This window comes from Gracilinanus agilis, chromosome 4 (genome assembly GCF_016433145.1).
Source record: "Gracilinanus agilis isolate LMUSP501 chromosome 4, AgileGrace, whole genome shotgun sequence".
Classification (NCBI taxonomy): Eukaryota; Metazoa; Chordata; class Mammalia; order Didelphimorphia; family Didelphidae; genus Gracilinanus; species Gracilinanus agilis.
The window spans coordinates 422,208,839-422,234,598 of NC_058133.1; the positions used below are offsets into that span (position 1 = coordinate 422,208,839).

At 37.7% G+C, this 25,760-nt stretch overlaps 1 long non-coding RNA gene across 1 annotated transcript in view; it reads left to right on the top strand.

Annotated features, from left to right (window-relative positions):
- Positions 1–88: 88 nt before the first annotated feature.
- LOC123243724 overlaps positions 89–25,760 on the top strand; it is a 60,986-nt gene continuing 35,314 nt past the window's right edge. Inside the window, exons 1-2 of the long non-coding RNA XR_006506056.1 lie at positions 89–195; positions 21,162–21,260. This is a non-coding gene — a long non-coding RNA (uncharacterized LOC123243724). The remainder of the gene's footprint in view (positions 196–21,161; positions 21,261–25,760) is intronic.

Sequence of the window (25,760 nt, forward strand, 5' to 3'; positions counted from 1 at the left end):
GGAGGAGGAGGAGGAGGAGGAGGAGGAGGTGGTGGTGGTGGTGGTGAAGGAGGAGGAGGAGGAGGAGGAGGAGGAGGCGGTGGTGGTGCCGCTGGCTGCCGCCGACGCCGACCGAGGAGAAGAGACGAGACGAGACGAGACGAGACGAGACGAGACACCGAGTAGCCGCCGGCGCCGCCGCCGCCCCCGGGGGAGGTGAGGCCAGGAGAAGATAGGCGAGGCGGGTGGAAAGGATGCGATGGGGGGGTAGCTGTCACGGCCACGGCTGGGATGCTGTTGCTGTTGCTGCTGCCGGGGTGGGGGGAGGTGATGGTGGGGGATCCCCACTGTCCTCCCCCCACAAACTCCCTTCTGCCTCCTAGTCTCTTCCAAACCCCAGGCATCCCCGTATTCCTCTGGGGCTGGCCACTTTCTCGTTCTCAGCTTCATCTCCTCCGCCCGGAGAGCGGGGTGGGGAGGGGGCACCCCGGCCTCAGCTCCAACTGGGGCGGGGGGAGCGGAGGAAGGCTCTGCCCGCCCCGCGGGAAGAGGGCCCGGGCTTTGGTCCGCAGACGAGGAGCGGCTACGGCCGCCAGGGGAGGGAGACAGACAGACTGACAGACTGACCGACCCACACACCCAGCGGGAGTCGGAGGTGGGGGGGGGGGTGCTTGTGGTCTTATGGCTGGGGGCGCTGGGAGGAAGGCTCTTCCATGGTGGCAGCGGGGGGAGGTGTTCAGCTTTTTTTTTTTTTTTTTTTTTTTAATGGGAGGGTGGGATACGAGTGTCTGACCCTGGCAGTTTGGGCGGCGGTTGCTACCGTTCCCCCCCACCCCCCTTCCCCATTTTGGCCTTTTGTTTCCACGCTGGAGAAAAGCGGGGATACTGAGAAATCTGTTTTCCCCGGGAGTGTGGAGGAGAGAAGGTGGTGGTGATGATCTGGAGGCGTTTGGCTTGGAGCCATTTTATTTCATTGTGGTGGTAGAAAATCCCTCAAAAACGATTTCCCCCCCTTGGGAGACAGAGGTTTGCACTCTTCCTTTTCCTCCAGTTGAGGAGGGTTTCCCACTCTTGTTTCAGCCTCTTCCTCTCCCCAACCTTCTCCCTTGTCCCGTCTCGTTTGCCTTTTCCCTCCCTACCCCACCTTCAGCAAGACCCGGGGAGGCCGTCGGGAGCGGGGTGTCTGCAAAGCAGCGCCCAGTCACCTGTCGTGCCAGCTGCATGGAAATCCTGGCACTTCTGTTGTCTGGAGTCTGTGCTGTTTCCTCTGACAAATCGTACAGACTCCGCTCATATCAACCATTTACCTCCTTAAAAAAAAAGTACTGTGTCAATCTCAAAGTTGTCTGACCCCTTTTGAGGTAATTAGTCCTGGGATTGTCTCATTTCTTCCTGTTAGACCTCTCAAAGATTGGGTGGCTGTAGAGTTTTTTTGTGGTAGGATTTTGAGGGTGTTTTAATGTAAATGAGTGGCTGTTTCAGTTTTGCTTGCTTGACTGCTAAGGGGAACTGGCTTTCTTTGTGTTTAAAACCTATTTACTGGGAATGGGGTATTTTCCGCGGAAATGTATTCTCTTTTCCCATATTTGTTAGTTTATTTCCTATACGGTTCAAACAAGCCCTTTTATGGAGGGAAGGCTTTTTTCTCATCTAGTCAAGATGAAGTTTTAGCAAGCACAGATTATTTAAGTACTAAGATCTAAAGGTAGAAACCTGTGTTTTAAGAAAATGGTAAGATTCTCTGTTGCCTTTCTTTTATATGCCCGTGCCTTTATGGTTGTATTTTACCATGTGAAGGTAAATCTATTTTGTGATGTTGCTGTTTCCTGCTCTTAAGGCACCAGTCATCCGGTATTATTATTTCAAGTTTAAGGATGTAAGGAATGTAAAATAACAGAATGATAATAATTTTAAAAAGCCCAACAATTAAAAAAAACACAACTTGCAGCTCAGAGAATGACTTTAAATGTTGGCCAAGCCTGCCTGGGCAGGTTAGAAGCAAATTTCAGAAGTTTGTGTATAATAACATATGCAGAACAGAGTGAGATTTTTCTGCTATATCTAGTCTGATAGTTTACTGCTTTGGAGATGATTGTATGACTAAAGCATGAACTTCCAAATTCAGTATTCAGCTTCTTAATTTAAATGGTAGTTAATTTGTGTAAAAGTTATTAATGGAAGTAAACACTCTTTAAGAATTCTAATAGCTTTGTTTCAAAAAGCATTGTGAAAGTTTCAGTAAATCATAGAATCATTCATACATCTGAAGGAGATTCTAGAAATCTAGTAATCTCCCTCCATAGAGGCCTTGAGAGATTAAATGACTTGTCCATTTTCATCTACTTAAGGAGTAATAACTGCAATTTGCATCCATGTCCTCCTACCAGTTTTAGATTTAATGGCGTTTGTAACACATTGATGAGTTAGAAACAATTTTTGTTTATGCATGAGCCACAAAGTTAGAAGTACAGAAGATGGCCATTGAAGTTTGTAGTTTTTGTTTTGAGATGCTAGTCTTGTGGCTCATTCCTACTTTTTTGCAAAATGCTGAACAATAATTTTTAAAATTTAAAAATTCAGATTGTCCCAAAAGTCTTAGTTCAGTTTTAAACTTAAAAGCAGCCTTGTGAGGCAGCCTTGCTTCCCTTATTTTTCTTTCTAAAGATTCATTCAATAACCAAAACCAAAATAATATTATGTAAGATTATGGAAATTAATTTTTCATTTGTTAATCTGAATTTATTGTACCAATTTTTTTATTATTATGACAGGCATTGGTATGATATTATGCTTTGTGAAACACCCAAAGTTTCATAAAACTCAGTTGTAATTTGCTTTGGGAAGACTGTAGCCTATGCACACACTCTGATCTTATGTGATTCTTGTCCATGTCCTTATAAAAATCCACCAAAGAGTGTTTTCCGGTATGCTATAGTTCTTCTCAGCCTTTTAACATTGTATAGCTACCAGGGCTGCTCCTCAATCCACCAGTGAACAAACATTTATTGAGGCATACTACATACCCTGCCAGGGGTACAAATAAAATGAAGTAAACAACTCTTAATAGTAAGGTACTTATGTTCTAATGGGGAAGGCAAGTCTCTCTGTTAGTCCTTGAAATAAGCCACCGAATTTAGTTTTATTATAAATTTAATTTGACCGGCCTATCTCATTTTCCCATCATATATCTCAGGGAGTAATACTACTTACAAGTCATGGTCTATATTTATTGTACCCTGTATGTGCCTTTTTGCTGCCCTTTCGGTTATGAGAAATTTTGATTGTTCAAAAATTGTTGTAGTCTATGGTTTGAGCAGTATCAGTTTGCAAGCACTGATTAAGTGCCTTCTTGATGCCAGGCATTTGGAATACAAAGGTAAAAGTGAAAAAGCCCTTGCTTGGGAGTAGTTTCTAATCTTATTGGTATATGTCCATATATATGTATGTATGTGTGTTCATATGTATATATACATGCATATGCATGTATATATATATACGAGATGCAAGATAATTTTAGAGGGCAGGTACAAGGAACTGGGGAAGATCAGGAAAATTTTCATTTAGAAGGTGATATTTGAGCCAAGGCTTGAAGGAAACAAAGGATTCTAAAAGGCAAAGGTGAAGAGGGAATGATTCCAGAACTAATGCAAAGTTCTAGAGATAGGAGATGAAGGGCTTTTGATGAGGAACTATAAAAAGACCAATTTGACCTGATTATAGTGTATTTGAAGCTGAGTAATACATAATAAGCCTGGAAAGGTAGGTTGGGGACAGGTTGTAAAGATTTTTAAATGCTAACAAAGGAACTTGTATTGGATTGGTGGAGCCACTGGAATTTGAGTAGCATCATGGGAAGATTATTGGTGTTAAAAAAGATTGTTATTTTTGGTGGCTTAGGAACTCTGAAAACATTGTGAAATTTCTCAAATGCAATTTAGCCCTCTTTATTCCTCCTCTTCAATTCTAGACTTAGCTTATTGTCCCATGTGGAGTGGCAGTCCAAAAAAACAGCTGATGTACTCATTGCCCTGTTTATAAGTGATGTAGTTGGGACAATAGACATTGTTCATACATTTGGTTCTTTCTTTTTGGCTAAGCCATGAAACAATGTCATGGGTGGGGACAAAGAGTAAACCAATTTGGCTGGAGCTTGGAGTTGGTAGAAGGATGACAGAGAGAAGAAATGTGGGAATCAAGGTAGGAAAATTAGAATGATACCAGATTAGCTCAGTGGATTGAGAGTCAGGCCTAGAGATGGGAGGTCCTAGGTTCAAATCCAGCCTCAGACACTTCCCAGCTGTGTGACCCTGGGAAAGTCACTTGACCCCCATTGCCCACCCTTACCACTCTTCCACCTAGGATGGAAGGTAAGGGTTTAAAAAAAAAAAAAGAAGTAATATGACCAAATTTGTACATATGGATAATTATTCTGGCAATGGTATGAAGAATAGGGATGGAGGACAGAGGTGACTTAGATAATCTGTTTGGAAGAGGTTATTACAGTAGCTTAAGTAGTTCTTAATGAGGACATTTTTTGTGGTTATAGTAGTAAGAATGGAGAGAAACTGAAAAGGTAAAATTTGTAAGATTTGGTAACTGAATAGAGATTAAAAAGAGTAAATAATAATCCTCGTTTTAAATAGGGGAGATTGGATGACTTAGTTTGCTACAGATGGAAACTGAAGTCAAGAGGAGGAGCAAATTTTGAGGAAAAAATTGTATTTCTTTTAACATGCTTGAGTGTAATAGGATAATATAGGGTGTCATCTAAGCCCTAAAGGTTAATTAAAAGAGAGTTTAGGACAAGAGCAGGTGTGTGCTGAAGCAAATTTGAGCAACCAAACCTGTTAAATTTTCTCTGTGAGCATTTACACCTCAGAAATCTGCAAACTTCACATAACAGGTCTTGACTTACTGCTTTGTTAATTGATTAGACATAACAAAGTGATAGAGAAAAAGTTAATGATATAAACTTAAAAGTGTCATGCATATAATCCCACCCACCCTGTCAGTCTCCATCAAGCTACCATCATACCTTTGTAGTAGAAGGATTTGACAGAGGCCTCTGGTGGTCGAAATTTGTGAATGAGTCGTATTGCCAAAGGAGAAGATGTAGAGAAAGAAGGGGAAGTAGGCCGTGGACAGACGTTTGCAGGGAAGGTACACATTAATGGATCAGAAGAGGAGGAGTAAATGAAGGAGATATATAGAATGGTTAGTGAGAGAGGAGAATGAAGAGGACATGGTTTATTAGAATTCAAACAAGGGGGGCAACTGGGTGGCTCAGTGGATTGAGAGCCAGGCCTAGAGAAGGGAGGTCCTAGGTTTAAATCTGGCCTCAGAAACTTCCCAGCTGTGTGACCCTGGGCAAGTCACTTGACCCCCATTGCCTAGCCCTTACCACTCTTCTGCCTTGGAGCCAATACACAGTACTCATTCCAAGAGGGAAGGGAAGGGCTCAAAATAAATAAATAAAGAATTCAAACAAGGAGGATGTGTCTAGTTGGAGGGAGTGGAGGCAGTATATAAAAGTTTCATAAAGGTCAAGGGGGAATGAAGACTAAAAAAAGGCTATTGATTTAGTAAATGGGAGGTCACTGGGGACCTCTTTTGAAAGAGCAATTTCAATAGAGTATTGAGGACAGAAGCCAGATGGCAATAGGGTGAGGAATCTCAAGATATTAGGTATAGGCAAGTTATTTAAGAATTTAATATTTTTAGTTGTCATTGAGCAGGAACTACCTTTACCCATATCTTTACCCTAGATTGATGAATTGGTGGTATTAACATGAAGAAGAGATTTATAGATCAGTGGATTATAAAACAAATTACTTGTAATTGAGATTAGCAAGTGGGACAGATTGGCACCAAATAGTAGGAATATAATGTGGTATATACAGTGATCCCTCACCTATCGAGGGAGTTACATTCCAGAGACCCCCCATGATAGGTGAAAATCCCTGAAGTAGCATTATATTTATTTTATTATTTATATATTTTAACACTTTATAAACCCTTCTGACTCTCCTATAAACCTTTTCCACACTCTTATTAACCTACAGTCACTGAGCCAATCAGAGCTCAGGATACAGAAAACAGCGCCATGGTTGGTCGCTTTTCATTCCATTAGCCAGTAGTGTGCTGTAAAATCCCGTGATATAGCAAAAACTCTGCAATACAGAATTAGATTTTTTTTTTTAAACTTGCGATACAGTGAAGCCACGATATAGCAAGGGATGACTATAGTGCAAAAAAAATAAAAATAAAAATAAAAATTGGACCAGGAATGAGAAAACTGGGATTCTAATTCTGCTTCTGATACTTGCTACCTCTGTGATTATCTTGCAGCCTATATGATTATTATCAAGTCACTAACCTCCAAACTCCTGTGTCTCTGAATGAAGGGTAATACCTGGTTGGCTTACTTTGTTGTTTTGGGAGGTTCAAAAGTAGTTTCTTTGTGAAATGCTGTACAAATTTAAGGTATTAATCCTATTTTATAAAAAAAGAACAACTTTAAGCCTTCATTTGTCCAGTAGTCCTTATATTTTACTTTAGCTTGGGATGGGCATATTATAGTCATAAAATCATAGAGTCAGAAAACATGAGCTTGATTCCTGGTTTCACTATTTATAATTTTCTGAACTTTGGCAAATTTACCTTTGAATTTTAAACTCATCATCAGTTAAAGGGTTATAAATCATGTTCTATCTGACTCCATTGGTTTGTTAGGAAGTTGTTTCAAAAACTCCAAAACATTATTTATGTGCATTGTTAACCATTAATGAATCATTTTTTAAAAAGAAGACTCTATCGTTACTTTCAAGTTTCATTTATTGATTCATCTAGTTAGAAGACTTCATTCATTCTAAACCTCTCTTGTATGTGCTTCCTAAGAACTATTGCTTAATACTTGAAAATTCCTCTTGACATTTATAGGTGAACATTACTGAGTTCAGAATTACTTCATCCTACTAAATATTTCTCAATAACTTATTGACTACGTCATGATTAAAAGTAGGTTAAATTTCTCCTTGGAGGCTTTACTCTTTTTTTTAACTCATACCTTCTGTCTTAGAATCAATAGTGTGTATTGGTTCTGAGGCAGAAGAGTCATAATAGGGGTTAAGTAACTTGCCCAGGATCACAGCTAGGAAGTGTCTGAGGTCAAATTTGAACCCAGGACCTCCCGTCTCTGGGCCTGGCTTTCAATCCACTGAACCACCTAGCTGCCCTAAGCCTTTACTTTTTTGATGTATAATATTGTCTGTAGTTTTCATTTCATAGGATCATAGATTTAGAAGGGACTTTAGAGGCTAGTGAGACTAACCTCCTCATTTTACAGATGGAGAAACTGAAATCCAGAGTGGTAAAGTGACTTACCTAGGGTCAACCACATAGCTAATAAAGGTGACAGGCTGGATTTTAGTGGAAGTCCTCTTAACTCAAGGTCCTGGACTACTATACCAGTGGTGTAAAAATAAAAAAGAAATATATCCCTGCCAGCAAATGATTTAGAAAAACCACAAATTAACATTATTTCTGTTGTATTGTTTGTCATTCTTGTTTGGTGGTTCTTCCTGACCCCTTTGGGGTTTTCTTGGCAAAGATACTAAAGTTGTTTGCTATTTTCTTTTCCAGCTCATTTTACAGATGAGGACCTGAGGCAAACCAGGTTAAAAGACTTGTGCGAGGTCATTAAGTTTGGAAGTGTCCAAGGCCAAATTTGACTTTAGTTTCAGCTGCCCCCTGTTGTAATTTCATTTATGTTGTAAGCAATTCCTGATTACTGGTTTGGGCAGAACTCAGGAGAGTTTGACACCTTTGTGATACCTTTTGCTTCCTCTATACAAGGCCTACCCAGTTCCAATTCTTACTGCTTAGCTCCCTAAATAAGCTTCCAGGATCAAAGGAAAATGGGCATCTTCAAGTTAGTATCAACTAAACAAAATTCTTTGTAATTCTCCAGTCAGGTATCAGTCATGCTTTATAAGGTCTTAACCCTTTTGGCACAGTATTATGTTTATAATTTTGTTCACTTTCCAACTTTATCTCTAATTATTAAAATTACCTATTTTTCCCCTGGAAAAACTTCTAGTAGATTTTTGCTGTTACTACTAGCTTTGGTAAAACAATAATAATATTGGAATTCAAATGAAAAACTTATGGAGTTTTTAGTGATGAAACATAATTACACCTCTAGAAAGTTGATCACACTGCTATTACTATTGACAGAACTAAGAATTTATAGATAACATTATTAAGTTATCAATTTTCAGAGGAACACTTCTACTAGCAAAGAGGGTCGACATTTAATAGATGCTTATTGATTGAATGATCTCCCTTAAAAGTTAAAATACAAAGCCAGGTGCCACAGAATGAAGGATACATTCATGTCAGTAATTGGAATAACAAGAACTGCTTGATAAGAAGCTGTGACTTGCATACCTTGTTTAGTCAAACTTTTATCTTACAAGTTGTCACAATAGTTTCTGAGAATTAGCAAGTAGTTAAGAAAGTTTAAAACTATTTGGCATTTGCCATTACTAAATTTGAAATTACTTATACATCTTTATATATATCTATATAAATGTATATAAATGCTAGCAAGGGAGGTGTAAACAACTTTCTGTATCAGAAAGTGTAGTGTAGGAGGGTCAGCAGAAAAAAACATTGAATTTAGATTTTTCCCAATTTCTAATCCTTGCAAATGATTTGAACTACTTCTCTCTCTTCCCTTCCTTGCTACTTTCTTGTTTTTGCTAAAATTTTGAATGAAATGAGAAATATAAAAGTGATTGTTCATAAGAATTTTTTCTTTATTTGGTTATAAGTGATGAATAAGATACATTTGGAAATGCTTATGAATTAAATGTACCACTTACATCAATGGGGAGAGAAATGTAATTTGTATGTATTGCCTATTAAAATTTTTTTAGTACGGAGACCTAAATAACATAAAAAGTGACGAAAGTTTTGTTTTCAGTTCTTACTCAAATTTGTTTCTAAGATGCAGAAGAAAAAATAAAGTAGTCTTGGCGTGCTGCCCAGAATCCACCTATAATAACTTACCAGATCAGTGATTTCCAACCTTTTTAGAGTTTTGATGTCTTTGTTGGATTTCATAGCAGTTCTCTTTCCTCTCTGCTCCTTCCCCAAGCGCTTTATGGCTAGCCTGCATGAGTGGGCTCTTGTTCTCTCTCTCATGCTCTCTTTTTTATTGCTTTTTTTCTCCCTCTCTTCTCTTTCTCATAGCACACATTTGTAAAAAATTCAAGTGAATTAAACCTTTAAAAATTATTTAAAATATTTTACATGTTAAAAACAGTTTTAACATCTTTTAAAAGTTTTTGATTTGCAGTTTTTCTTCCTTCCCTTCCCTCCTTACTCCTTGAGAAGGCAAGCAGGTTAATATAGTTAAAGCATGTGCAGTCATGTAAAACATATTTCTATAGTAGTCATGTTGTGAAAGGACCTGCTCCCCTCCCCCCAAAAAAAACCCCAAGAAAAAGAAAGGAAAAAAAAAAGAGATTTGATCTGCATTCATTTTCCATTAGTTCTTTCTCTGCAGGTATATAGCATTTTTCATCATAAGTTCTTCATTGTATTGCTAAAAATAGCTGTTATTCATAGTTAATCATCATACAGTATTGTTGTTGCTGTGTACAGTGTTCTCATTTCACTTTGCAACAGTTCATGTAAGTCCAGGTTTTTCTGAAAGTATCCTGTTCATTTCTCATAGCACAATAGTGTTCTATCACAATCATTTATTTAGCTATTTCCTAATTGATGAGCATTCCCTCAATTTCTAATGCTTTGATACCACAAAAAGAACTGCTACAAATATTTTTGTACATATAGGGCCTTCTTATTTTTTTTCCTTTGGGATACAAACCTAGTAATGGTATTATTGCAGGGTCAAAGGGAATGAATGATTTAGGGTTTTATATTCTTTTGGGCATAGTTCCTGTTAGGGGGTGAAGGGATGAAGGTAGGAGGATTGGAGGAATGGGAGAAAGGAGAAAGAAATGTAGAGGAAGGGAAAGGAAGGTAGTGGTCCCCAGCCCTAGCAGGGGGAAATTGATCAGAGCCCTTCGGGGTTCAAATAAAAGATCTGAGAGTAACTTTAGGGTTTAGAATAGCTAGGTTTTATTTAAATCAGAAAGGGGAAGGTCTAGGAAAAACTAGGAGGTAGAAGGAAAGGGGAAAAGGTGCTAAGAGAGAGATCAGGGTAGATAGTGTCAGCCAGCCTCCAGGCTCAAAAGAGCAGAGAGACTCCCAAAAAGGCACCAAACATTCTCTTTTATACTTTCTCCAACACCTCCCACAAAGGAAGTGGGAGGTGTTGGGGGAAGTTGTAGCAGGGAGCCCTGGGATACATAGTCTTCCAGGGCCTATAATAATTTTAAATGCCACATACCAAAAATGCTCTTTAGAATGGTTGTATCACAACTACTAGTAGTGCTTTAGCATCCCATTTTTCACACATCCCCTCCAACCTTTGTCATTTTTCTTTTCTTTCAAATTTGTCCTTCAGCTAGGTATGCAGAATTGTTTTATTTTTATTTTTTTAGTCAATAGTGATTTTGAGCATTTTTTCTTTTAACTCCAGAAAGCTTTGATTTCTTCATCTGAAAACTGCATATTCATATTCTTGATCTATTTATCAACTGGGGAATGACTTATAGTCTAATAATTTGACTCAGTTATCTATTTAAGAAATGAAGCCTTTATCAGAGAAACTTGATATAAAAAGTTTTTTCACAATTATGATTACTGTATATTTCCTTCCATCCTATTTCCCCTTTGTTTATCCTCTCTTTTCACTATGCCCATTTTCAAAGATATTTTGTTTCTGACCACTGTTTCCCCCAGTCTACTCTCCTTTCTATCAGCTCTTTCCTCTTTCCTCTTAACCACTTTTCTTCCTACTTCTCTAGAGGATAAGATAGATTTCTATATCTCTGTGTATATGGGATTCCCTCTTTGAGCCAGTAACAATAAGAGTAAGACCTAAGGGTTATCCATCTATCCTCCTTCCCTTTGTTTTCCCCTCCACTGTAAAAGTTCTTTTGTGCCTCTTTTTATTTGAGCTGTTCTACAGCTTTCATCCCTTAGTGCAGCCTTCTTTCTTACCCTTTATTTTAATTTTTTTTAGATATCCCATCATGGTAAACTCACTCATGTCCTCTGTCTTTTATATAAAGTTTTTAGGAGTTACAAGTATTATCTTCCCATATAGAAATGTAAACAGTTTGTGCAGTTCTGCTTTTTAAGGAGTTGTTCTTCAATGGATTTTTTTTTTGCCTCTTTTAAAAAAAACCCCTTTGGCTTAGTCTTTTTTTTAAGGTGTTATTTTCTTCAGAAAAATTTTTGTGCCTCTTCTATCAAACTGTTGCCTTTTTTTTAAATTATTTTTTTGTATCATTCTCATTTCTTTTTCCAACTTTTCTTAACTTGATTTTTGAGATTCTTTATGAGCTCTTCTGAGAATTCTTTGGGGTAGGGAGGGTGCTGAGCCCAATTTATATTTTTCTTTGAGGCCTCGGGGATAGCAAGTTTGACTTTTGTCCTTTTTAGAGTTTGTGTTTTGATCTTTCTTGTCACCATAATAACTTTATGTGGTCTGGTTTCTTTCTTTGTTTTTTTTTTTTTTTGTTTGTTTGTTTGCCTATTTTCCTAGTCTGTTTCTTAACTTTTAACTTTATGTTAAAGTTGGGCTTTGTTTCTAGGGTGAAGAGGGGCACTTTCCCAAGTTTCAGGTTTTTTGTGTTGCTGTTTTCAGGTCTAGTTCTGAGGGTCTGTAAGTTTTTAGTTCTTGTAAGGTAGTATGATTTAAAGAGAGATGTGGTCCCTGTTTTCCTGGCCTGTGCTGTGCTCTGTGTAACCATAAGTACTCTTTTTCTATCCTGGAACTGTGACCAGGGTCCCCACTCCCCTATGGCTGTATACTCTAGTGTGTCCTATTGCTCCTTTTTGCTCTGAGACTGTGAGATAGAACTGTATTTGGGTAATGTAACATTCTTGTAGAGATGCTAGCAAAGGGTCTCTTGTAATCTCCTTCTGACCAGTTGTCTGACCTCCTGGCTCTCTGTGGGCTGAGAGCTCCTGAAGCCTCCAAAGCTTCTGATTCAGTCACACCTTCCCCTCACTCCAGTTCCCCACCAAGGCCTGCTGCTGGCTTGTTGGGGTGTGGTCTGCACTAGACTTCATTCTACTTCCACCGGATTGAGACAGACCTGTCCTGCTAACCTTCTAAGTTGTTTCACCCTACTCCTTTGTTGGTTCTTCTGCTCCAAAATTCATTTTGAGGCGTTATTTTGAAGTTGTTTGGAAAAGAATATGGAAGAACTCAAGTGAGCCCCCTCCTTTTACTCTGTCATCTTGGCTCCAAATTGAAATGTTTTGGAGAAATTTTTCCTCATCCAATATAGGTGAAGCAGAATGGAAATCATTATGTTATGACCAGTTTATTGTGAATCAGACATGAATCTTGACTCACTTATATATCTCTGAAATGTGACAGAGATATAAGCAAATGTTATAGGTTCCCTATTGAATGCATTATACTATTCCTTGTGGAAGATTTTGACGAGAATATGAAGTTCTTGGGAATCAGCTTTTTGAAAACATGAGGTAGTTAAGGTTAAAATAATTGTTTAAGAAAATCCTAAGGCATAAAAGGAGTATTGGGTATAATTTAGGTATGGGAGTAACCATAATTATTCTCTGCATCTTTAACACATTGGGGTATTATATGGCCTCTTTCATTCTTTACCTTTTTTGCAAATGATCTCTTTGGCATCAGTATCAGATGATAATGTTATACAACTAGAGATACCTTAGACCAATGATGGTGAACCTTTTAGAACTTTTTAGGGACCCCATGATGTGCCCTACCCCCCCCAGACTGTGTGCAGTGCCTCTTACAGAGACTGAGTGGCCCCCCCCTACATTCAGAGGCCAGGGCTAGACTCCTACCTAGCCTGCTTGTGCTCAAGGTGGGGGGAACTGCCTTCTGCTGCTATGAGGACACAGAGCAAGTAGGCTGTGGGGGAAGGTGACTCAGAATGAGTATCCCACCCCCAGTGTTGGGGGGCTGGGGCCAGGCTCCCAGCCTGCTTGAGGCAGGGGGGGGTGCGGAATTACCTCCTGCTGCCAGGGGACCCCGCCTTTGAATCCAATCCCACCTGCCTATTGAGCTCACTTAGGGGTGGGAGCAGGGGACAGAGAGAGTGCACCTCCCCCCTTCCATTGGAGGCTGGTGGGAGAAGGAAGTGGAGATCTTTTGGGGGGTGGGCCCTGGCTGATGGAGAGGAGACCCTCTCTCCCTCTGCCACCCCTCCTGCAGCTAGTAGTCTCAGACTAGAGAGATAAAGGGAGGGGAGCGCTCCCCTGGAGCACTCTGCTCCAGGAAAGGGAGTAAGAGCAGAGGGGTGGGGAGGCACAGTGGAGAGAGGGAAGGGAGCAACTCTGGCAGGGATAGCAGGCCCTTGTGCCCACAGAGAGATCCTGGGGTGCCATCTTTGGCATGCATGCCATAGGTTCACCATCATGACCTTAGACTTTTTTGTTTCTATACCAGGAAGTTGGAATTTTTCCTCATGTATATAAATAGTATTAATTCCTTGTGTTTACATTTGGGGAATGTCCCCAGTAGTCTTCTTATATGATCCAGACAAATTTGTATTATCAGTGAAGAGCAAAGAGAGAATCGATGTATGAAATATAGTTGTAATCCCCAAACCTCAAAATTTTTCTTTAATTTTAATCTTATTGATTTTTTTTACCACAACTACTCCTTCATAATAAAGAAACATAGGTAAGACTAATTGATAACAACAGCTATGTCTAATAGCAAATGCAACATTTCTCATCAGTAGTTCACTATTTTTTTACTAAGTAGAGGGAAGTGTTTCATTGTTGTTCCTTTTGACTAGTTTTCTCAGGCTATGGTTTCTGGCCTGGGTTTTCTTCTCTATTTCCTCTGTTCTATTTGGTAATCACATTAATGCCTGGGGTTGTAATTATTGTCTCTATGCTGATGATTCTTAAATTTACCTATCCTGCACTAACCTCTGTGACCTCCAGTCTCGTGTTCAGCTGCTTTTCAGACATTTTAGACTGGATGCCCAGTTGGTATTTTAGGCTCTATATCCAAAACTGAACTTGTTATCTTTTCCCCTATATCCTCCCCCTTCCAAATCCCTATTGTCAAGGGCTCCAAGCCCTTCTTAACCTCTCAAGGCTTAAAACCTAGGTAGTATTCCTTAACTACTAACTATCTCTTATCCTCATATCCAATTTGCTGCTAAGGCTTTATTACCTTTGCAACATCTCTTGAATATCCTTAATTCTGTTTTGAGATTGCTACCATTGTGGTGCAGGCCCTCTTCACCTCACACTTAGATTATTGCAGTAACTTTTTGGTGGGTCTGTCCACTTCATACTTCTCCTTAATCCAGTCCAATCTCCATTCACCCACCAAACTGATTTCCTAAAGCATAGGTTTCAATATTCTACTCACAAAAACTCCATTGGATCTCTCTCACCTCCCAGATCAAATACAGAATTCTCTGTTTGGTATTCAAATCCTTTCATAATCAATAAATACCCTTTCCCCACCCACCTTTCTAGGCTTCTTATACCTTACTCTCTTATTTAGTGACTCTGATCTCTTTTCTGTTCCTGGAAGAAGATTCTCTTATCTTTTGGTTCTGGCCATTTTCTCTGGATATTTCCCATGCCTGGTTTCTTTTAAATCCCAACTCAGACCCCAAGTTTTATAAGAAGCCTTTCAACACCTCTTAATTCTAATACCTCCCCTTTTATTTCTTTTTATTTCTTTTATTTCCTTTTTATTGTGTATATAGATTTTTTTTTTTTACGTATTTATTTGCTTGTGTTCTTTCATTAGATTGTAATAGAAGCTCCTTAAGGTTAAGGATTATCTTTTGCCTCCTTTTGTAATCACCAGCACTTGGTATAGTGCCTAATACATAATAGTTGCTTAATAAATGCTTTTGATTGAATTTTGGTCAATTTTAGCCTTTAAATTTAGCCAATTTGCTATAAGCATTTAAAAAAATTAGTCTCTAAAGCAGCAGAATTAACTGACTTGTGCCTTAATTTTTTCCCACCAGTTTCATCTTATAGTAGAAATGCTAACAAGGAGTGAAATACTTGAATATAAGTAGATAGAAAAATAGTAGTCAAAGTGATTTCATTGAATGGTGGAGATCAAGAATAATTTTACAAATTAAATAATCACTTCCTCAATGGTGAGAGATGGCTTGAGCCCAATTTTTGTTTACTTTGTCTACCTGAACTTAGTAGGTAACATAGATTACCTATTGGAAGATGATACTCTGAGAAGTATGCCATTTTATAGAACATGAAATTTTAGACAATAAAGGTCAGTGAACTTTCAGCTGGGCTGGTTTTGTTTATTAACACCTGTATTTTGTTTGTATTTTACATAAGTGTGGCATAAAAGTTAGGCCCCTCTGCTTCTTGATATTTTAGGAGTTTCTACCTTTTATTTTTAGGTTTCATTTTTCATATTTATCTAGAAAGGAATTGACCTGGGTTGGAATGAATTTTAGAGCACAGAAGGTAAACATAATTTTTTATTTATTTAATAAAAGCAAAGTAGATCCACAAGTTGAGACTATGATGGTTATACAATTGCATCAAAACTGTTTCCCCTAGCCTAATTCTGTAGAACTAAACATTTGCGAAGGATAGATAATAAAAGAATGCACCATAAGATGAAGTAGTTCCCTTTTTTATATATGATGAACAGAAAAATAATTTTATTTTATTGACTTCTGACTCCTTGTTACTTCCCCAAGTAGCTGTTCCAAAGCACCTCCCTCTTCAATACCATTTGTCTAAGCAGAGAATTTCACCTGTACTTCTCTGGAAAGATCAAGGCTATTTGTGAGCTTCTTAGACTCTTTTCTTCCCCCTTTCTAATCCTTTTATATCTTTAATGAATCTTTCTTTCTCTTCCTCATGTCTCAGAAGATGAGGTAGTTTTAGCAAGATTAATCATGCCACCCATGCTATTGACCCTGTTCCTTTTTGTCTCTTCTTGCTCCATAGTTCATCTCTTTCATACATTTTCAATCTCCTTGATTGGACTCTTCTCCTTTGTCTATTAACATGGTTAGGTTTCTTCTATTCCCCCAAAACCCTTCTTGTTTCTGCAAGCCCTTCATACTGTTATCTTTTCTTTCTTCCCCTTCATTTCTCAGCTTCTAGGAAGAATCGTTAATATTTCCTTGTAACTAATAAATTTTTTAACCCATTGTAGTTGGCTTTTGTCTCCATTACTTAATTGCAACCACTTTCCCATGGTCACTAAATCCAATGGCCTTTTCTTAATTCTCAGCCTCTTAGAATTTTTTGCTGCATTTGAGATTGTTTAATTTTCTTTTTTCTTGATTATCCTAGGTCCCATAGCCCTCTTCTGGTTTTCCTACCTTTCTGATGAATACTTTTCATACTTCTTTACTGATTGCTCTTTACATATCCAAAATTTTGCGATCTTATCCACTTTAATAATTTCATTTATCACCTATGTACATTTCAGTTTCAAATCTATATCTATAATCTTAAAATCTTAATTCCATTGTTAGTTGCTTACTATGGATATTTCTATTTAGATTCCCTGTTGAGACCTTAGATGCAAGAAATCTCAAAGTGAACTCATTATTTCATTAAGTGATTTATCATTATCATTATCTCAGCAAGGCATCCTGAGGGAGAGTCAGGAGACAGCATGTGCCAGGCAAATCAAACCACTATTATTACTTTGACCACTATTTCCCCTTAAACATTGATGGAGATAGCCTAGGACTCTGAGCCGAACAGCCTTGGGAATAGCAGAAAACTCTAAACAATCTCACCTTTCAGACCAGCCCCCATAACTATTATTGAGAGGAGAAATCATTGTAGAAAGGTGGGGCCTACATTATCACCATCAGTGATAACTGCTGACTAAATACCATGATACAATCAGGAATATTAACTTATGAGAGTGGCAGTATCTCCCAGAGCCTTGATTTCGCTAATGTATGATTAGAATCTTCTCCCCAGGACTCTATATCCCAGCATCCCACTTTTGTTCTCACGTGCCCTTATGTTTTGGAGATAAAGTTTTGTTTGGTTCCGCCCTTCTCTTTTCCTGTGAACACAGCTGGGAAAACTTTTCTTTACTCTCAGGCTTTTACTTTTTTTCTTTATTTTATAAATATAATACTTGGAGTTATTGGGTATTAATTTTAAATCTTACACTTCCAATCCAGCCTCACAGCCATCATCCAGGGAAGCAATTCCTGTGAAGAAGGGTCCAGCTAGCTTAGCTGAAGGAGACACTTTTTGATAATAAGCAGTATGTGTAGTTTAGGTTGTGTACCACCAAGTTGACCACCATTTATTTATTTCTCATATTCTGATGGAAATAGCCCAGGACACTGAACCCAAGAGCTTTAGGAATAGGAATGTTTCTAGCCCATGTCTAGCTGTTTTACAGGAAAGTAGCCTCTGTGGAGAGGGAGCCTGGCAATTTTCTTCTGTACGTGATATAGCCACCTACTAAAGATGCAGGAAGGAAAGTTCTTGCCGCCATCATATAGTTCAGCATCAGAAATTGATATGCTCTCATCAGTGGAAATGATATTAAAAGAAGCGACATTGCTATCTACTTTGCAAATGCCTTCTAAGGACCATAGGAACTTTGCTTCTGACTTGAAACTAAAACCTTCCATATGTGCTGAATGTGAGTTCCCCAAGAGCAAGGGGACTATGTTTTCTGTTTATACCCCTAGCACTTATCATGCTACTTAGTGGGTAAAAAGTGCTTAATAAATGGTCATTCATTTATTCCCTCTTTGCACCTCTGTATTTGTCCTTTCTCCTAACTTCTGTATTATTGTTGGTTATATTTTGGTTAAATAGGCTTAAATTCCCCAAGCATTTCCTTTTTTTTCCAGCCAACTATTATTTCTAGTCATGTTATTTTGACCTCCATAGTATCTATTCGTCTATGCCCTCCTTTTCATTCCTACTACCACTACCTTAATTCAGGTACTCCATGCTTTTCTGTGGGAAATATTTTCTAGGCTTTCTTTGTGCAAAAGCATGCTGTATACTACTATCAAAGTAATCGGCCTTGATATGCAGATTTAATGTCACTACTTTGCTCAAATTTATTCAGTGACTCCCAGTTGCCTGTGGGATACAGTATAAATTGCTTATCCTGAGAGCCAGTGTGTTGCAGAGTCTGACTAGTCAGACACTTCTCATTCCCCAGCCCATTTTTAAGTTCTTCATTTGTGCATATCTTCCTTATTTCTTGGAAAAGACTAACTCTTAAAAAACCTACTCTTTCTTTCCATGTCAGGTGCCACACATGCCTTTTCTAGAGCCCAAAATGAAGTGATCATTCTCTCCCTAATATATTATCTCTATTTGACTTTTTTAATGTCAATTAAAAATGTCAATTACATTCTATCTTGTATTGTAATTATTTGTGTATATGCTGTAACTCCACATAGATTTAAAAATGTTGAGGTCAAGAACTGCATAATTTTTTATCTTTATATCTCCAATGTACTTCTTGTTTAGTTGGTTCAGTTTTGTGACATCATTTGGAGTTTTCTTGGCAAAGATACTTGAGCAGTTTGCCATTTCTTCCTCCAGTTCATTTTACAGATGAGGAAGCTGAGGCAAATAGAGTTAAATGACTTGCCCAGGGTAACTTAGCTATTAAATATCTGAGACCAGATTTGAACTTGGATCTTCCTAACTCTAGGCCTAGTACTCTATCCACTCCACTGCCAAAATTCTGTATTGTGCTTATTAATAAGTGCTTATTGAATCGAAAAATATTTTAAGAACTTAATTTTAGTTAAATTCAATTAAAAAAATATTAATCATCTACTAGGTAGGCGCGCTAAGTGCTGGTGATACAAATAAGAAAAACGACATTTCTTTCCCTCAAGGAATTTACAATCTGTTTGGGCAAGATAACATGGAAAAGGAAGCTAAAAATGTGTATGGAGGGCACTTGGTATGAGAGCATGGTGTTACCCAAAGTTGAAGCCACGCAGAGTTGCAGATGGAAAATGGAATTAATTGTAGATGGATTTAACTGGAGAATGCTCTTAATTGTAGACATTATGCCATTGGTGTGAAATGTGGAGAAACAAAATTGCATATTGATTAACCCAACATGTAAAATTAGAAATGAGTTACTTTTTTTGGAGATGCTAGGTCCCTGATGGCAAACCTATGGCACGCATGTCAGCACTGACACACATAGCCATTTTCAGTGACATGCAGCTGCATACAGAGAAGTATATTATTTAAACTATAAGTATCACGAAATTATGGCTGTTTTCTCAAAGTGGCACACCACCTGAGTTATGTTTGGTTTTGGGGCAAATTTTGACACACCAAGCTCAAAAGGTTGCCCATCACTGTACGAGGCAGACTTTGAAATCAGGTATCACCACTAATAACAACAGTTCTTAAAAAAGCTAACTTAGTCATTAACTTCCTTATCTTCCATCTTAGAATCAATAATGTATATTGGAGAAGAGTGGTAAGGGCTAGGCAATGGGGGTTAAGTGACTTGTGTAGGGGCACATAGCTATGATGTGTCTGAGTCCTTATTTGAAACTAGGACGTCTAGTCTTTAGGCCTGGCTCTCAATCCACTGAGCTACCCAGCTGCTCCCTTAAGTCATTGGTCTTAAAAACATGACACATACAGATAGAAACTCATACAAGGCATCATTTTAAAACTTGACATACATTACGTATATGCAAAAAATACTATTTTAATCTTCCAAGCTGTCAGTTCCTTTTCTATTATATATGGATTTTCATTCCCTAAGGTGTCTTTCTTGTCAGACCTCTATTGCATTTTCCTTCTTCCCCAGACAAGAGTTGAAAGTTTGTCAGATTGTTGCCACTGTTTTTAATCCAGAGAAAGAGACAGACACACTTATATGGTGATTTTTGCTGTAAAGAAGCCTTTTGTGTTCCTAGATGACAAAGCTAATATGTAAACTCAGAAAGTCTCTTCCCTTATCCTTTGTAACTTTGGGTTTAAGAAGACCCAGTCATATAGACCCAGACTGTATTCTTTAGACTGTATTCTTTATAAATGTGTTGTATTTTTCTTCAAAAAATGAATGCTTATTTTTCCATTCATGTGAATTTGAAAGTTTTATCTCTGTTAACTTCCTTACATAGTTCTTTCCTAAGGTTAAGTGGAGACTGATGAGGGAAACTAAGTGAGAAGGGTAGGGAGGAAAATGAATATAACCAAACTGTTCTGTTTCTACCTGTATTGATTGTAGTTATAGGGATAGAAGACATAGAGTAGATTGGTATAGCATTAATAGTAAGTAAGCCACAGGGCTTCTGTGAATTGCTTAGTTATAGGATTTTCAAGCCATACTCATTCACCATTTTGGTTTTGACTTGTTAGTCATGGGTTGCATTTTTTTGGGAGGCATCTGTTAATATTGACTCTGAAGTCAGTGTTATTGCCCAAATTTGTGCCCTCTTTTTTTATTACATTTTCAGAATTGTCAGAATTTTTTTTTTTTTACTTCCCAGTTTCCCAAGATTGTATTTTGGGTGTATATGCCCTTGGGAGATTCACTGTTAAGCATTAATTCACTTAAGCTTTTAGAAATTGCATGTAACATTCTTTAAACGAATAGAAGTGGGGCAGCTGGATAGCTCAGTGGAGTGAGAGTCAGGCCTAGAGACAGGAGGTCCTAGGTTCAAATCCGGCCTCAGACACTTCCCAGCTGTGTGACCCTGGGCAAGTCACTTGACCCCCATTGCCTAACCCTTATCAGTCTTCCACCTATGAGCCAATACACAGAAGTTAAGGGTTTAAAAAAACAAAAACAAAAAAACAAAACGAATAGAAGCTTTTAAGAAAGAGAACATTTCTCAAATATTACTTTGCTCTGATTAGTCAAAACAACATTATCAAAAGTTTAATGAAGGTAGTCTATTTCTACTGTCTTCTAAAATTCAACTATCATCAGAATAGTGTTGATATTTAATTTTATAAAACATGCTTTCATTTTTATCTGTCAAATTTTTTGGTAACTGATGCATAATTTCTGTTTTTGATTTGTATTTTTGCAGAGGCAGTTAAGTCTAGTAGAATATTGGACTGGGAATACTAGACTGCCCCACTGCCATTCACTTCATTTATCTGTATCCCTTTCTGAGTGTTGAGGAATGGTAAGTATATTCAAAATCAATAAATATTTACACTAGGTCCCATACTAGGTACTATTTCTTGCACCATGGCAATTGTTTTTGTTAGAATGAATTGTGGAAAGAGATAGAAGGACTGAATTTGAGGATCATTCATATATAGATATTGTACTTTAAAGTGAAATCAGATGATGAAATTCAGCACACTACCTATTCTTTCTAAAGATAGGGGGAAGAATTGTTAAGATCAAGGGGAAAATTGCTAAGAGCACAAACAGTGGTAAGGTACTTGGGGATCAACTTAAATATTTAGAGAAGAGAGCTGTACATTGTGGTTAGTGCAGTAGGAGGGTTTGGACAAAAAAAGAGAATGTTGGCCTTGATTTTCTGGCTATTTTACAAAACCTATTAGAGCAGTTTCTGTGAAATGGTTATCTAGGAACCATTGTTACCATTGTAGAGAATGAGGAGATTTTGCTGAAATTTTTCTTCCTGGGAGCTATTTGTAAATAAACATAAACTTTTAAATTTGTTGCAGATGTCCACTGACAGACATAACTAGTTTGTGGCATTTTTCAGTTTAGGTAGATAAAAGCCCCAAGTTTCTTTTTGTTTGTTTGTTTTTTGGTTTTCAAAAATCTCTTGTCTTTTCACCATGATTGTTATGAACCACTTAATTCATTCACATGAAAATCAGTAAACATCAGGTTTTCTCTTGGTGGTCAAAAGGCAACCTTGTAATTTTTCTTTATCTTTTTTTAAACCCATATCTTCTGTCTTAGAATAACTACTGTGTATTGGTTCCAAGAAGAGCAGTAAAGGACTAGGCAATAGGAGTTAAATGACTTGTGGAGGGTCACACAACTAAGAAGTGTCTGGAGTTAGATTTGAATCCCCGCCCTCTTATCTCCAGATCTGGATATAGACTAGCTGCTCCTAGCCTGCTCTTTCTTAATGTAAATTTAGGCTTAATCATCAGATAATACATCATTATAAACTGAATTACCAGGGGCAGCTGGGTAGCTCAGTGGATTGAGAGTCAGGCCTAGAGACAGGAGGTCCTAGGTTCAAATATAGCCTCACTTCTCAGCTGTGTTTTAGGAGTGGTAAGAGTGCACAATGGAGGTCAAGTGACTTGCCCAGGGTCACAAGGTGGGGAAGTGTCTGAGGCCAGATTTGAACCTAGGACCTCCTAATTCTAGGCCTGACTCTCAATCCACTGAGCTACCCAGTATTATCAGTAAACATCAGGTTTTCTCTTGGTGGTCAAAAGGCAACCTTGGTGCTAGAATGTGTTTATCTGAGCTTATTACTTTCTATTTGTAATTTTTCTTTATCTTTTTTTAAACCCATATCTTCTGTCTTAGAATAACTACTGTGTATTGGTTCCAAGAAGAGCAGTAAAGGACTAGGCAATAGGAGTTAAATGACTTGCGGAGGGTCACACAACTAAGAAGTGTGAGGCAAGACTAAACTTCCAACATTTCCAAGTTCCTTCAGGATGAGTATGATCAGATATTCTCTGATTCATATGACTATATTAGCAAAGTTATATTACATCCCAGTGTAATCATGCAGAAAACACAGCATATAGTAGTATTGTGATAAAACTATACTTTTCCCATAATTACATTAGTTTGTGATTTGACCCCTGCCTGTTTTAATTAGTAGAGTTATAATGAAATTCATTTTTACTTATAATTTAAGGAATGAGAACTAGGAGTTGTATAGAATTCTGCTTGCAATTGGAAGCTTTTTCAGTAAAAGTGGGAGGTATTGGTGTTTCAGGTAGCAGCAGGTGAGCCTACTGCTAAAGTTGCCATAATTGGAACAAGACTCTTCTGAGTTGCCATCTGTTCAAGTGCTGTTCAAAAATCAACAGTGTCTTTGGAGTAGCATAGAATTATTTTGTTTATGTTGAACTATTTAAGAATTAGTAATAGCAGGACAGAGGTGGTCAGGCATTAGTAGAATGGGAAAAATTAGTATGATGGAAGGGGAAATTACTGATTTTTTACAAATGTCCATTTTAACAGTTTGTCAGACAGAATCAAAATCTTTCTCCCTGGACACCCAGATGGTTACCCAGTTAGATACAATTCTGTATTTGTCAGGCTTGGCAACTGAACATTATTTGTGACTGTTATATATGATATTGTGTAGAAGATAGGCAGAATAGTGTAGTGGACTGTATGTTGGACTTTTATCAAGAAGGATCCACTTTAAAGTCTTGCCTCACACTAATTAGCTGTGCCACCTTGGGCAGTATCAGTTAACCTAGATGAACCTTAGCTTCCTTATCTGTAAGTAGGAATAATAACAGCATTCACTTCAAAGGGTTGTGAAGATGAAATGAGATTATGTAAAACATCATGTAAATCTTAAAGTAGAAAAAAAAATCTTACAGTGATAGTTGTTATAATTATTACATCTGCTAACTATTTCATTATATAACATATACATAGATACGTATAAGCATTAATATCGTACTGTTAGATTGTTCTTACTTTTTTTGATGAGGTTTAGATAGAATATGAGGTTGTTATCCAGCTGTTATTCCTATTTGTTTACTATTCTGAGAAACATTGTGTAGTTGCATAATATGACTCCTTTTTTGAAAAAATAAGAGTATTGTACTCATGTTCATGAAAACTTGAGTAAATGACAGGAAATATGTAACTTATCCCATTTGATTCTTTTTTAAACCCTTACCTTCCGTCTCAGAATCAATACTGTGTATTAGCTAGCTCCCAGGCAGAAGAGTGGTAAGGGTAGGCAATGGGGGTCAAGTGACTTGCCCAGGGTCACATAGCTAGGAAGTATCTGAGGCCAGATTTGAACCCAGAACCTCCCATCTCTAAACCTGGCTCTCAATCCACTGAGCCACCTAGCTGCCCCCTTCCATTCGATTTTTTTTTAAATTTATTTTTTTAAACTCTTAACTTCTGTGTATTGGCTCCAAGGCAGAAGAGTGGTAAGGGTGGCCAATGGGGGTCAAGTGACTTGCCCAGGGTCACACAGCTGGGAAGTGTCTGAGGCTGGATTTGAACCTAGGACTTCCCGTCTCTAGGCCTGACTTAAACCACTGAGCTACCCAGCTGCCCCCTTTCCATTTGATTTTAATTCTTCTTGGTCTCAATATTTAGAAAATTTTTCATTCCATAGTTTTTGGAGATTGAGAATTTGGACTAGCGATATCTGTTACAGATGCTCTTTACATTTTTATGGTTCAGTTTTTTGTCTGAGTAATTTGGGACAATAGTTCTGTCTGTAATGATACTCTTCTGCCAATACAATTTATTTGCTGAATTCTCAACGATATTTTGGGGTTTTTGTTTGTAGTATGGGAATTTGTTGTCTCTTCATTTATAAAAGGAGAGTGAGCTTCTGATATATAATTCTAGCTAAGAAATCTAGAATTTTTTGTCTATTAAGTACATAGTAGATGTTAAAATTTTACTGTCTACAGTTATATATTCCAGTTTCTACCACTTTGTTTCTGATCTCCATCAATAATTCTAGGCTTTTTGTCATTTGTCTCTAATAATCTAATCCTCAAAAGCTATTATCAGTGTTTACATTTCCCATTATCAAAAATCTACATTACTCAGCTATTTGTTTGGTACATCTTTGTTCCTTGTTGGTTGAGTTTACGTGAATGTTACCATTGGAGGGCTTTTTGATTAAACTTTAGCTATGGAATTGATTTTTTAATACGTTAACTAATTTTTATCCTGAACTTTATATAATAAAACTGAATTTTCATAAGCATGGAAAACTTTTAGAAATGCAAATAGCCTATCTAGCAAACATGTCTAATGTTATATGGAAAGCAGTGTAGTAAGCCCTGGGGTTCCAAGGAAAAGATGAAAAAAATTTGTCCTCATAATGAATTTATTTTCTACTGGAGGATTATAGCATATAAAGTGATAAACATATACATTTTTATTTGAGAAGGAGGAATTGAGCTCTTAAAAATTAAGGATATAAAAGATGTCTTCCATTAGTAAATAGAACATGAACTGTGACTTAAAGGAATCTGGGGAGTTTAGGAGGTGGAGGTCAGGAAGAGTGTATTCTCTATATGGGGGAAGTTTTGTGCAGGGGCATTGAAACAGATATGGAGAGTTGTGCCTGGGAAATCACAAGTAGAACAGTAGGGCTAGAATGTAGAGGTTATGAAGGGCAGTAATGAGCCTGGAGAGGCAGACTTGAGATGGTTTGGGAAAGGCTTCAAAGTATCAAGATAACTTAAATATAAAAAATAGTTTATTACCTATTCCTTTTAGTATAGTTCCTCTGATCCTGTCATATGAACACAGATATATAGAGCTGTTTTCATATATACATGTATCCACATTTCCTATGGTTGTTGTATGCATTTTCAGCATGGCTTCTGGGTTTAATTTTGAGTAATGCTTTTTATCTAGCTTTCTTTTATTATATTATTAAATTCTTTTGCTAAGATCTAATAATATTTACTGGTACTCTTTCTTACATACCTGCATACGTACAATTCCCTAC